The sequence below is a fragment of the Hibiscus syriacus genome, unplaced genomic scaffold (genome assembly GCF_006381635.1).
Source record: "Hibiscus syriacus cultivar Baekdansim isolate YM2019G1 unplaced genomic scaffold, ASM638163v2 tig00112276_pilon, whole genome shotgun sequence".
NCBI lineage: Eukaryota > Viridiplantae > Streptophyta > Magnoliopsida > Malvales > Malvaceae > Hibiscus > Hibiscus syriacus.
In genome coordinates this window covers 233,860-247,280 of record NW_024063291.1, presented here as the reverse complement: position 1 = coordinate 247,280, position 13,421 = coordinate 233,860, and the positions used below count along the sequence as shown (strand labels likewise).

Here is a 13,421-nt window from a genome sequence, read left to right as displayed (position 1 = left end):
TTCAGCCCGGTTATCATGAAAAGAGAAAGGAAATTCAAAAGAACCGGGAGAGAAGGATAGCTAGATTGACTGGAAACGAACTCCAATGGAAGCCTATGACATTCCCGCCGCTTTTCAGAACATTCAAGTCAGGTGGTTATGTGTTTGAGACCACCACATCCGAGTTAGAAACGGCTCTGGAAGATCTGAATGTTAATGCCGTGACCACAGAAGATGTTGACAACGGAGATAGATCCGGGATATGCCTTCTGCCACATGGGTTCGTGCCTAGCAGTTGGTCGGTGGAAGAACTACCTGTGGTTTACAAGAATCTTTCAGAGTAATATTCGAGCTATCCCTATTTGCCTATACCCGGGGCAATAGGTGATCTTTTGTAAGGGTGAATAAATATTTTGTTTAAGTTTAATAAAAGATGCATTTTTCCTTTCCATGGCAAACAAACTTTTCTTTTATTTTTGAATTCATTCCCTATCTCCTTCATTCCAGTACTTCATTTCCAGTTACTCTCAAAGTTAGTTCTTGACCGTTCCGTGTGGGATATTATCCTCTCACACATGCACATTTTTCTTCTTTCAGGTTCCCAGATAACGATAATGGGGGCACTAATGATCCTGATCCGGAGGTGGATTTTGAATCAACCATTTGTCTTGGGGAATTTGAAGAATGCGATAATGAAGAAGAGTACAACTTACCTACCGAATTGTTGAGAATGATAGAAAAAGAAGAAAAGCAAATACTGCCGCATGAGGAGGCGATCGAAATCTTAAATTTGGGCACTGAGGAAGATCGAAAGGAGGTTAAAATCGGCACAACTCTTTCGACTGAAGCAAGAAAAAACCTGATAGCCTTACTTCAGGAGTACGAAGATGTGTTTGCTTGGTCGTATCAAGACATGCCGGGACTAGACACAGATATGGTTGTTCACAAACTGCCAATCAAACCAGAATTCAAACCAGTGCAGCAAAAACTGAGAAGAATGCGACCAGAAATGCTCCTTAAGATCAAGGAGGAAGTCAAGAAGCAATTTGATGCCGGTTTTCTCCAAGTAGCCAAATACCCTGAATGGGTGGCCAACATAGTGCCTGTGCCGAAGAAGGACGGGAAAGTACGCATGTGTGTCGATTACTGGGACCTTAATAAGGCCAGTCCCAAGGACAACTTTCCTCTGCCACACATAGACACTCTGGTGGACAATACGGCCGGGAACGCCTACTTTTCATTCATGGATGGATTTTCGGGGTACAATCAGATCAAGATGCATCCCGAAGACATGGAGAAGACCACTTTCGTCACAATGTGGGGAACTTTCTGTTACAAAGTGATGCCTTTCGGATTAAAGAATGCTGGGGCAACATATCAGAGAGCTATGGTGACCCTGTTCCACGACATGATGCACAAAGAAATCGAGGTTTATGTCGACGACATGATTGTCAAGGCACAGACCGAGAGTGAACACGTCAAGAATCTGAGGAAGCTCTTCCAGAGATTGAGAAAGTTCCAACTAAGACTGAACCCTAGCAAGTGTACCTTCGGGGTAACATCTGGAAAACTACTAGGCTTTATAGTCAGCAGGAGAGGCATACAGGTCGATCCTGATAAGGTTAAGGCTATCCAGAATCTACCTCCACCACGAACCCAAAAAGAAGTCCGAGGTTTTCTGGGCAGACTAAACTACATAGCTCGGTTCATCTCTCAGTTAACCGACAAATGTGACCCCATCTTTCGTCTCCTCCGAAAGAATAGCCCTGGAGCATGGGATAAAAACTGTCAGACTGCATTTGAGAAGGTAAAAGAGTACTTGTCTCACACTCCTGTCCTAGTGTCCCCTATCCCAGGAAAACCTCTGTTTTTGTATCTCTCCATATTCGAGAACTCCATGGGGTGTGTTCTGGGTCAACACGATGAGTCTGGGAAGAAGGAAAGAGCCATCTACTACTTAAGCAAGAAGTTCACCGATTGCGAGGTCCGATATCCTCCTATTGAGAAGGTTTGTTGTGCCCTGATATGGGCTACAAAAAGACTTCGACAATACATGTTGTATCACACCACTTGGCTGATTTCCAAGTTAGACCCACTAAAATACATGATGGGTGTACCTGCTCTATCCGGAAGGTTAGCCCGATGGCAGATGCTTTTGTCTGAATTTGACATCGAATACGTGAGCCAAAAAGCGGTAAAAGGCAGCGCCATATCCGATTTTTTGGCAAGCAGAACTGATGAGAGCTATGAGCCGCTGGACTTTGATTTCCCGGACGAGGACTTAATGGCCATATCTTTAGAGGAAGCAAGCATTTCAACGGACGGTTCCTGGAGAATGCACTTCGATGGGGCATCAAATGCACTAGGACATGGCATCGGGGCAATTCTAGTCTCCCCAGAAGGGAGTCACTACCCATTTACCAGCAGACTGAACTTTGATTGTACCAATAACATGGCAGAATATGAAGCCTGTGTCTTGGGAATTCGGGCTGCACTGGGGCAAAATATAAAAACTTTACGGGTGTATGGAGACTCAGCCTTAGTAGTCTATCAGCTCCGAGGAGAATGGGAAACCAAGGATATAAAGCTGTTAGAGTACCGAAAACTAGTGTTAGATCTACTCGAAGAGTTCGACAAAGTCACCTTCCACTACGTGCCTAGAGAAGAAAATCAAATGGCTGACGCTCTAGCTACCTTGGCAGCCACATTCAAGGCTGGCGGGGAGTCTGAAATAATGCCAATTAACATGCAGTCGTATGAGTACCCAGCTCATTGTTACCAAATTGAAGAAATGAAGGACACTAAGCCTTGGTACTACGACATTCTGCAGTATATCAAGCATCGGAATTATCCAGAAAAAACCACTGAAATCGAGAAGAAAACCCTTAGAAGGTTGGCAGCTGGATATGTCCTTGACAGAGAGGTTTTATACAAGAAAATCCATAACCAAGTTCTGTTAAGGTGCGTCGATGCTGAAGAGGCAAAAATGATAGTGGAAGAAGTACATGATGGGGTTTGTGGAGCACATGCAAATGGGCATATGATGTCAAGACAAATAATGAGATGCGGATATTTTTGGTCCACACTGGAAAGTGATTGCATCAACTATGCTAGGAGATGTCATAAATGTCAGATTTATGGAGACAAGATAAATGTTCCACCCCATCCACTTCATGTAATGACGTCACCATGGCCTTTTTCCGTGTGGGGCATGGACGTTATCGGGCAAATCCATCCGAAGGCTTCGAATGGTCACCGTTTCATTCTCGTAGCAATTGATTATTTCACGAAATGGGTAGAGGCCGCGTCATATGCCAGTGTCACTCAATCCACTATTTGCAAGTTTCTGAAGAAAGAAATTATATGTCGGTATGGTCTACCTGAAAGGATTATCACCGATAACGCAACAAACTTGAACAACAAGATGATGTGTGCTGCTTGCGAACAGTTCAACATAAAACATCACAATTCCACTGCTTACAGACCAAAGATGAACGGAGCAGTAGAAGCAGCAAACAAAAATATTAAGAAGATAGTGGAGAAAACAACTGAAACCTACAAAGACTGGCATGAGAAGTTGTCTTTTGCTTTGTTCGCTTATCGAACCTCGGTACGTACATCGACTGGGGCAACTCCATTTTCACTAGCCTACGGAATGGAAGCAGTGCTACCCATTGAAGTCGAGATTCCGTCTCTCAGGGTCTTGTCAGAAGTCAAACTAGATGATGCAGAGTGGGCACAATCCAGATATGATCAGCTTAATCTGATAGATGAAAAAAGACTGAAAGCCATTCATCATGGTCAAATCTATCAGAAACGAATGATCAGAGCACACGACAAAAAGGTGCGCCCGAGAATATTCCGTGAAGGGGATCTAGTGCTAAAAAGAATTTGGCCAGTCCAGAAAGATTTCCGAGGAAAATGGACGCCAAATTGGGAAGGTCCTTATGTCGTGAAGAAGGCTTTCTCCGGAGGAGCCCTTATCCTGGCTGAAATGGACGGACCTGAGCTGCCACATCCCATTAACTCGGACGCAGTCAAGAAATACTTCGCTTAGGATGAAAACCCGAGAGGGCGTCCTAAGTTAAAAAAAAAAAAAAAAAAAAAAACGTTTGGGGTGAAAACCCGAAAGGGCGCCCTAAATTGAAAAAAGAAAAAAGAGGAAAAAGAAGAGAAAATAAGGTGGGTTCAAGGTGAAAACCCGCAAAAGGGCGTCTTGCAACTAAGGATGGGTCCAAGTTGAAAACCCGGAAAGGGCGATTTGGATATCAACGGTGGAAACATCCCGGCACATGAATCTTCTACGAACTCAACAAATCGGAGAAATGTTGCACCCTCCCAAACGTTGTCGCATTTTCAAAGATCCTTTGGCAAAGGCTGCATTCAAAGTCACCAAACGGCTTTTCAACTCATAAGTGCCCACGTTATCGAGATCTAAGACATTCATTTACACATCATTGTGTATTCGTTTTCTAGAATGTTTGCCATGTATTATTTGTTCTTCTCCTCCCTTATGAATAAAGACCATCTTTCCTCCAATTCCTTTTGAGCATCTTGAATTAGATTTAAACCTAATGATTTATTTATTTTTATGAAAGATAATCGCATATTACTGTACAAAGATTCATTGAAAAGTACAGGTACCCAGAAGCCGATCAAGGCTCATGCACATGCTTGAGATGGTTGAGGAGCACCCAAAAAAAAAAAATCATCATTAAAAAGTTTTGAAGAATTCAAGACCAGAGATCGGAACTTCAAGCTCAAGAGTCAACAACGACAGGCCACTGGAGATCGAGATTACTCTCCAGAGCTCAGAATAACATATGTTGCATATGCATTTTAGGCACACCTAAGAGCATGACATCCATAACATCACATATATGCATATCTTTGCAGGTTTTACTCAGAGCCAATTTCAACTTCACAACGAAGGATATTGGACTCCAGACAATGCAAGTTCAACTTCACGACGAAGGGACCGCTGCTTGTCAACAACGACTTCCCAATCTCAGAGTCAATTTCAACTTCACAACGAAGGATATTGGACTCCAAACAACGCAAGTTCAACTTCACGACGAAGGGACCGCTGCTTGTCAACAAAATTTCATTCAGATTCAATTTCAACTTCACAACGAAGGACATCGGACTCGAAACAACACAATTTGCTCAAGAGTATATTTCAACTCCACGACGGAGGATATCTAACTCGAAGCCAAACTTCACAACAAAGGACTCATACTCAGAATCTTCCAGTTTTGACTCAACCTCACGACAAGGGAGTCATTTCATGATCAAATTTCAACTCTATGACAAAGAATAGTGGATGTGGACGAAATTTGTGTCTTTTAATCTTTGCTCTATTTTCGTTACACGATAATGAGCAAAGAGGGGCAGCTGTAGACGCACATTTTTCGTCCTTACATAAAATTATTATATATATATAATAATATATAATATATAATTTATTTGTTATTATTATTATTATTATTATTATTATTATTTTTTTTCCTCTTTTCTTTACAGGCTGAAATAAGAAAGCAAAGCCCGTTACACATGTGCCAGACCCAACACAAGGTTCCCAAACCCTAACAGTTTCTCGTCCAGTGCCGTTTCCAGAACCAAGCCAGCAAGTCCCCCACGCCCCACGTCTCTGGCCACGCACGCAACCGTCACCGGATTTCACGGCAACCATCAATAACCCCCACAAGCAAACAATGAGAGTTAGAGTTTGATTAGGACTCAAACTAGGCTAAAAATAAGATGCATTTACTTTGTATAAATAACCATGTAATCTCATAGTTAAAAAAACAGAGAGGATTAGGCGCAAGAATACAAGCAAACAAATCGACCAAAAGGCTAAAATACTTGTACTCGTTGAAACGATAAATAAAAGAGAAAGGTATTTTTTTTTACCTTCGTTTTTAGTTGGCTTTCGTTGCATGCTTGATGTTTTCATTTCATTTGAAACCAAAGAAAACACCTTCAAGGAGGCTCGGCCGATGAACTCTAGAGGAAGGTTCGGGGTTTTAAAACCCAGATCTAGTCTCCTCTGAGGCCATTTTTCAAAAACAATGTGTATTTTTGAAACTGGGGGGTCGAAAGCTTTTGGAAAAAGCCTCCCTTTTTGTGTTTTGCCGCTGATGACTGGAGGCCGACGTCGATCGACGACGACGACGAGGCGGCGCTGCGATGGCCGGACTCTGGGTTCATCAAGAACCCAGGCGACCGTTCATCCTTGGATGAACACGGAGCAGAGAAATGAATGAAAAAGAGGAAAGGCATTCGTTTGAAAGAAATAATTTTTTTTAAGCCCAGATTTTGACACATATAGCCCCAGAACCTGCGTGTTTTAAAGAAAATGGGGTAAACTACCCTTTTGGTCCCTCGCATATTTTAAAGAGTTATTTTGACCCCGAATTGGCTTTTGAATTGGTCTCTAATTCTGATTTTCTTTCAATTTAGCCGCTTAACTTGTTTTTGATTCAATTTAATACTTATACTAACCTTTTTTATTTATTCCATATCATGTAATTATATATACGTATTTTCTATATATTTCATTTATATACTTAGTGTTAATACATATATATTATTTTAATTAACTGTTTTTCTAGCTACTACATCTTATAATTTTATACGTTATATATGTATTTTTTTTATTATTTATCAATCTTACTCATTTTATCTTATAATTATATTTCTATTAACATTTTTTTGTATTTACATATGTATATATATATATATATATATTCATTTTACCTATTATTGATATTTTTCCTTTTTATACTTTAACATATATATATTTCTTGTTTCATTCAATAATTATTTATTCTATTTTTATTTTATTTATTTCCCCTTTTACTTTTTACTATTATTATTATTTATTTATTTATGCTATTATATTATTATTTTTATTATTATATACGTATATGTATTACTCATTTTTTACTCTTTATTTCTATATATCTTTTATGTATTTTTTATATTCTACATATATATATATATTTTATTTATTATTTTCATCGTTATTATTTCATTACTATTTTTACTATTATAATTGTTCTTTTTATTATATGTATATTACGCATATTTTTTTTTTCTTTTTTTTATTTTCATTGCTTTATATTTTATTTTATTATGTGTATTTTTTTATCCATTTATATTTTGTTATATTTTCTTCTTTTTCTTTATTTGTATTTTCGTTTTTTCCTTTGCATATTTTATTTTATATTTAGGCATATTTCATTCTTTCTTTTTTGTATACATCGTTTTTTTATATATTGTTTCGTTTGTTCGCCTTATTTTTCTATTTCATTACTTTCATTACCTAACCCTTTCCTTGGCTTTTTGAGAGAACTTCAAACAATCAGTGGTAAGCAATTTGGATCAATATTTTATCTTTTAATTTAACTTTCAATTTTCTTAATTAAAGACAACTGGAAATTACACAGTACCGAAAGGGCAGTTCAAGGGTGCTAGCCCTTCCTTGACTGTAATCGACTCCCGAATCCGACACATCTCTGGTAAGACGCAGATCAGGTAAGAAATAGGGTATCCGATCAACCCATTTATTTTTAAAATAAATGATCGGTGGCGACTCCAATCCACATTTTCCTAAGTCGAAGCCCAATTTCGGGGCCCAACCGAAAGACGGTGGCGACACTTATTATTTTCTTTATCTCATTCGTTTTTACTTTCTTTATTATTTATTTGTCTTTTTTTAACACGTCTTTTGACTTCTAAAGAGTACATTTCTAATCAATCAGAGGTAAGTAATTTGGATCGTTATTTTACCTTTTAATTTAAACTTTCAATTTTCTTAATCAAAGACAACTGGAAATTACGAAGTACCGAAAGGGCAGTTCAAGGGTGCTAATCATTCCTTGGCTGTAACTGACTCCCGAATCCGACATATCTTTGGTAAGACGCAGATCATGTAAGATATAAGGTATCCGATTAACCTATTTATTTTTAAATAAATAATCGGTGGCGACTCCAATCCATATTTTTCATGTCGAAGCCCAATCTCGGAGCCCAACTGAAAGACGATTCCGACAGGATCCATTTCAAACCCATTTCTAATAACATGACAATGAATCTCTTTCCCATTTCTTCCACAACCCTCGACTGAACAGGCCTCCAGACCGCTAATAAAACTGAAACTATCCGGTCTTATTCCTCCCGAAACCATTTCCCTTACGCAAACCAACGAGCTCAAACCATCACCAACTAGTTGGTACCCAGAAACCATAGCATTGCAAGAAACCAAGTCCCTCACAGACATCTCCTCAAACACATTCTCCCCCGATTCTACGCACCCGAGTTTCATATACATAGAAATAAGAGAGTTACAAATATAAATATCCAAGTCTAATCCAACCTTAATTAATTTAGCATGAACTTTTTCCCCTTCCTTCAAAGACAATAACCCAGCACAGGCCTTGAGCACAATGGGTATGTAAATTTGTCCTGTCTAACTCCTCCAAATCCCATCCTGTGGAAATAACTAATTGCTTCATCGAAAAACTCTTTTTGGACTAAACCCTTAATCACGATATTCCACGTGAAAGTATCCGAGTGGGTCATTTCTTCAAACAAGTAGAATGCATCATCTATTGACCCCGAATCAATAAAAGAACGAAGAGCATCAATGAGTGCGATATTGCACGGTTCGGTTAAGTTTTTTGAAGCATTGGAATGGGTTAACCGGAGTTGATTCGTTTGGGAAATCTTGGTCCGGTTACAGCGTAATGGCTTTGGTTTGGGCTGGGGAGTTCCAAGGGGTTCGGGGAAATAATTCTGGGTGCGTTGAAATTGGGGAAGTAATTGTGAGTGAGTAGAGTTGCAGCCATTTGATTTCAAGATTCAGCAGTTGAAGAGATTGTCATAAGAAATCAAAAGTTCTCTTTGGATTTCTCGATTGTAATAGCGTAACCGTTAATTCCGTTTCAGTGAGCGGTAACCTTTCGTTAAACCTGTTACTACTATTTTTACACTATTAATTGAGACAGAGGCAAAAAAATAGAAGGGTAAATTATACGTTTAGTACATACTTTATTGTTTTCATTCCATTTTGGTTCTCAAACTATACGAGTCCTTTGGATCATCTTTGAAGCATCATGGAGTGTCAATCATTAGTAATCAGTGGAGCCGCATTTTGGTGAGGGTGGTCACGTGCTAACTTTAAAATCCGAATTTTTTTTGATCAGTTACTTATTTTACTGATGGTCCACCAGTGGCGGATGCACTCATGGCTGAGGGTGTGGACGTGCCCCTGAAATTTGAATTTCCTTCGATTAGTCGCCTATTTTGGTGATAGTGTCGAAATTTTATTGTGGCCACCTTGAAATCTGAATTTTCTTCGATTAATGACTCATTTTATTGATTGTTTCTACCTTGGAATTTTATTTATATTTACCTCGTTCAAAAAATTTATATTGTTAATTTATATATGCCTACCCTAAAAAATATTTCTGGATCCGCCACTGGCATCCACCCTGAAACTTTTCGTGCCCATCCTGAAATAGAAGTTTTCTTTAATTAGTTACTTATTTTATGGATGGTGCCCACCCTAAAAAATATTTCTGGATCCGCCACTGGCATCCACCCTGAAACTTTTCGTGCCCATCCTGAAATAGAAGTTTTCTTTAATTAGTTACTTATTTTATGGACGGTGCCCACCCTTAAATGTTATTTATATTTATACCATTTAAAAATTTTATGTTATTAACATATGTGTGTCAACCCTACAAAATATTTCTGGATTCGCCACCAAGTATGATAAGAGCCAATAATTTTTTTGGCATATATTGTTTGTTGGAAAAAGTCAATAAGTGTGGCTCCTAGGGGGCACCGAATTCAGTGTAATAAATTTCTTTTGAATTTTTAAATGGGTAAATTACACTTTAGTCCCTAAACACTTTAGGATATTTATAAGATTAGTCCCTAAACACTTTAGGATATTTATAAGATTAGTCCCTAAACACTTTAGGATATTTATAAGATTAGTCCCTAAACTTCAATTATAAATACCCTTACCCATTTAGCTTCAAAATAATCTCAAATCATTTCTTTCTCCTAATACTAGAGAGTTTTCTTGTGAGTAGTGAGTGTTTTGTAAACACCTGTAAATTTTCTCTCTTAGTAAAAGATCTGCAGCAGTCCGGAGACGTAGGCATAATTGGCTGAACTCCTTTATCAATTTTGGGTATTATTTTTCCGCTTTTATTTCGCATTCTCACTAATCTAGTTATAGGGAAATTACTCGTTACTCGATTTATTTCCCAACAACTGGTATCATGAGCTTTTGGTTGTGAATTTTTTGTAAGGTTACTATTCACATAAATAGTGAATTTCGTGAATAGTAAAATTTGGTCGGCGATACGAATTTGTCGACAGAGGTGTTCTAATACACGGTGGTTCTCGGGAATAGTCAAAAATGATCCAAAAGAAACCAGATTCGAGTGGGAGCAATGGTTTTGAGAAACGAAGTCGATGAGCTCAAGAGGGAGCTGCTCATATGCAAGGGAACAATGAGTGAATAAGATGCGCTCAAGACCTTCTTGGAAGGACTTAGACCAGGGGCGATGCTCGGGGGAGAGCAAGGTGATGCCCAAAGACTTTCGGAGGCCATAGCTGTAGCCGGAAAGCTGACTGAGCTTGCAGGCGACAAGTCAAGTAGTGATGTGTCGTCCAGGCCCATGCCCAGAGATAGTGGTAATAGTGGGGGAGACCGGGAAAAGGTGCAGTAGAGAGATGGTAGAGAAAGCTCTTCGAGTGGCCAAGGTGAGCCATCGACTGTTCGTAACCAATGAATGTCATCGGGAAAGAATAGTAAGGCTAAGTCCGGTGCGAAGAAGAATGTGAGCAAGGAAAAGCTTAAGTGTTTCTTCTGTGATGGTCCTCATTTGATTAGAGGATGTCCCGAGAAGCGCCGCCTTACAACCATCATGAAGAGGATGGGAGAAGGAGAAGTAGCAAGAATTGGTGTGGTTGCAAGTGTTAAAGCTACCAAGTCAGTGAAAAGACTTGGTCCGATTGATGGGATCAATACGGCCATGCAAGGAATGAGTCGAGGCAAGGCTGTTGGTGTTAAGACAGCCGAACCCAGAAGAAAGCCCGATGTGATTGCGAGTGTCCAAGCAATCAACTCTGGAGCAATACTTGGTGAGGCTACATATTCCAAAGTAGCCAAATCAAGGAGCAAGAGTGGTGCGACTACAAGTTCTCAAGTAGTCAGCCCAGGATCGAAATGTGACGAGACTGCGGGTGTCAAAGCAGTCGAGCACAAGAAGGGACCGATGCGTTAACAAGAGATAAAGCCGTCAAGCTGAGGGTGCAAAGTGAGCAAGTCTGCTCAAAGTATGCCAGGATGGAGGCGTCATCCAAGTTGAGGCATCTTAGGCATAAAGGGACACTTAAGGAGTATGTGATTCGATTCAGAAAACTCATGCTCAAAGTCCCAAGTTTGACTGAAGAAGATGGATTCTTCACCTACATGTTCAGATTGAAGCTATGGGCGAAGAGAGTGTTGGAGCGAAGGAGTTGTATAAAGCCTTGACAACCGCTGAGTCTATCAAAGAATTTGGAGTCGAGAAGAACAAGACTTCCAAAGAAAAGCCGAAAGCCAAGTGTAGCAGCAAGAGATTCCATGATGAAGGCAAGTTGAAGGATGAGGAATGTTGTTCCTCGAGTGGCAGAGAAAGTCCACTCAATGATGAACCAGATGATGGATCTGGGGAAGATATGTGTAGTCTTGGCACAAGTTCAAGTGTCAAAGATGCTAAGTCGTGGGTAAGAGTCGAGCAAACGGGGGGGCAGACTTAAGATGCCAGAAGTGTTGCAAAATTACCTGAGGGGAGCCGAGTCATCCAAGGTGATGGATGAGCCCAAGATCGAGTTGTCCAGAGAAGAGGACAAACCCAGGATCGAAGAGGCGTTGAGATGGCTCAATAAAGTTCAATTCTGCCAAGGCGAGTAGAAGCCAAGTGCAATAAGAGTTGTCCGTGTCCAAGGAGTTTGTCGAGCATGTTCGTGTAGAGAACATGGCTTCAGAGACTATCTAAAGAGAAGGGTCGAAGCAGGGGCTTGCCGAGGATGTTCAAGTGAGGAACAATCCTTCAAAGACTAGTGGACAAGAGTCGAAGGGAGCCAAGACGTTGAGGGACAAGGCAACCACGGAGAAACTGCCTAATAACAAGTGGGTTTACAGGGCGATAACTACAGACAAACTGAAGTTTTGTTCAGCTTCAGTTGGCATGCTAGAATAACAAAACTAGAAATATTGATGCATTGATCAAGTTGTGAAGACAGATTAAAATCACTCTTCAAGTGGGAGATTGTTGGAAAAAGTCAATATGTGTGGCTGCTAGGGGCACCGAATTCGGTGGAATTCCAATAAATTTCTTTTGAATTTTTAAATGGGTATTTACAAGATTAGTCCCTAAGCTTCAACTATAAATACCCTTACCCATTTAGCTTCAAAATCATCCCAAATCATTTCTTTCTCCCAATACTAGAGAGTTTTCTTGTGAGTAGTGAGTGTTTTGTAAACACCTATAAATTTTCTCTCTTAGTAAAAGATCTGCAGCAGTCCAGAGACGTAGGCATAATTGGCTGAACCCCGTTATCAATTTCGAGTATTATTTTTCCGTTTTTATTTTGCACTCTCACTAATCTGGTTATAGGAAAATTACTCGTTACTCGGTTTATTTTCCAACATTGTTGTTATCATGGTTACAATTACAATCATCACCACCCTCAACGTTTTTACTAATGTCTTCATCATTGTCACCATCACCATCATCAATGTCATCATGAGAAACATCAAGAAATTCATCATCAACAACACCACCAGAAAAATCATCATCTTCGTAGAATGCAGCAAAGGGCAACAAATGAAAGAGGCCACTTTTCGAAACCTTTTGCAAAGAGGTAATGGCAGAATTGAAAACAAGAGATCATTTTTTCTAACAAAATCCTTGTAAAAGAAGACATTTTTAGTTGCCAGTTTTCATGGTTTGTCACTCATCATTATTCATTTCTAATCCCAGATCAATGGAAGCTATAAATTAATAAATTACATCAAGAGGTTATTCATTTCATAATCAAAGAAAGAGATGAATTGCATCAAGGAGACAAATACTCATATTATCTTATTATTGATTTTTTTATTACTATTTCTTCTCATGAATTCCATTTATTGAAAGAAATGAATTACACCAAGAAGGCTAAAAGAAAATTAGAAACAAAAAAAACATAAAAAGTCCCAAGAACTTGAGCTCAAGCCCCTATACTACTAAGTTATAATTCTTTAAAATGTGGAGTAGTAATCGTATCATTATTTTCTAGGGAACTAAATAAATAATAAGTGTTTTGAGGATAGGGTTCTGAGGTGGTCCCTGTCTACACTAACATCTCACTATCAGTAAAAATCATTAACC

General features: G+C 39.3%; 1 pseudogene; it reads right to left on the bottom strand.

The window, feature by feature from the left end:
* Nucleotides 1-8,917, bottom strand: part of LOC120176989 — a 33,798-nt pseudogene extending 24,881 nt beyond the window's left edge.
* Between the last annotated feature and the right edge of the window lie 4,504 nt (nucleotides 8,918-13,421).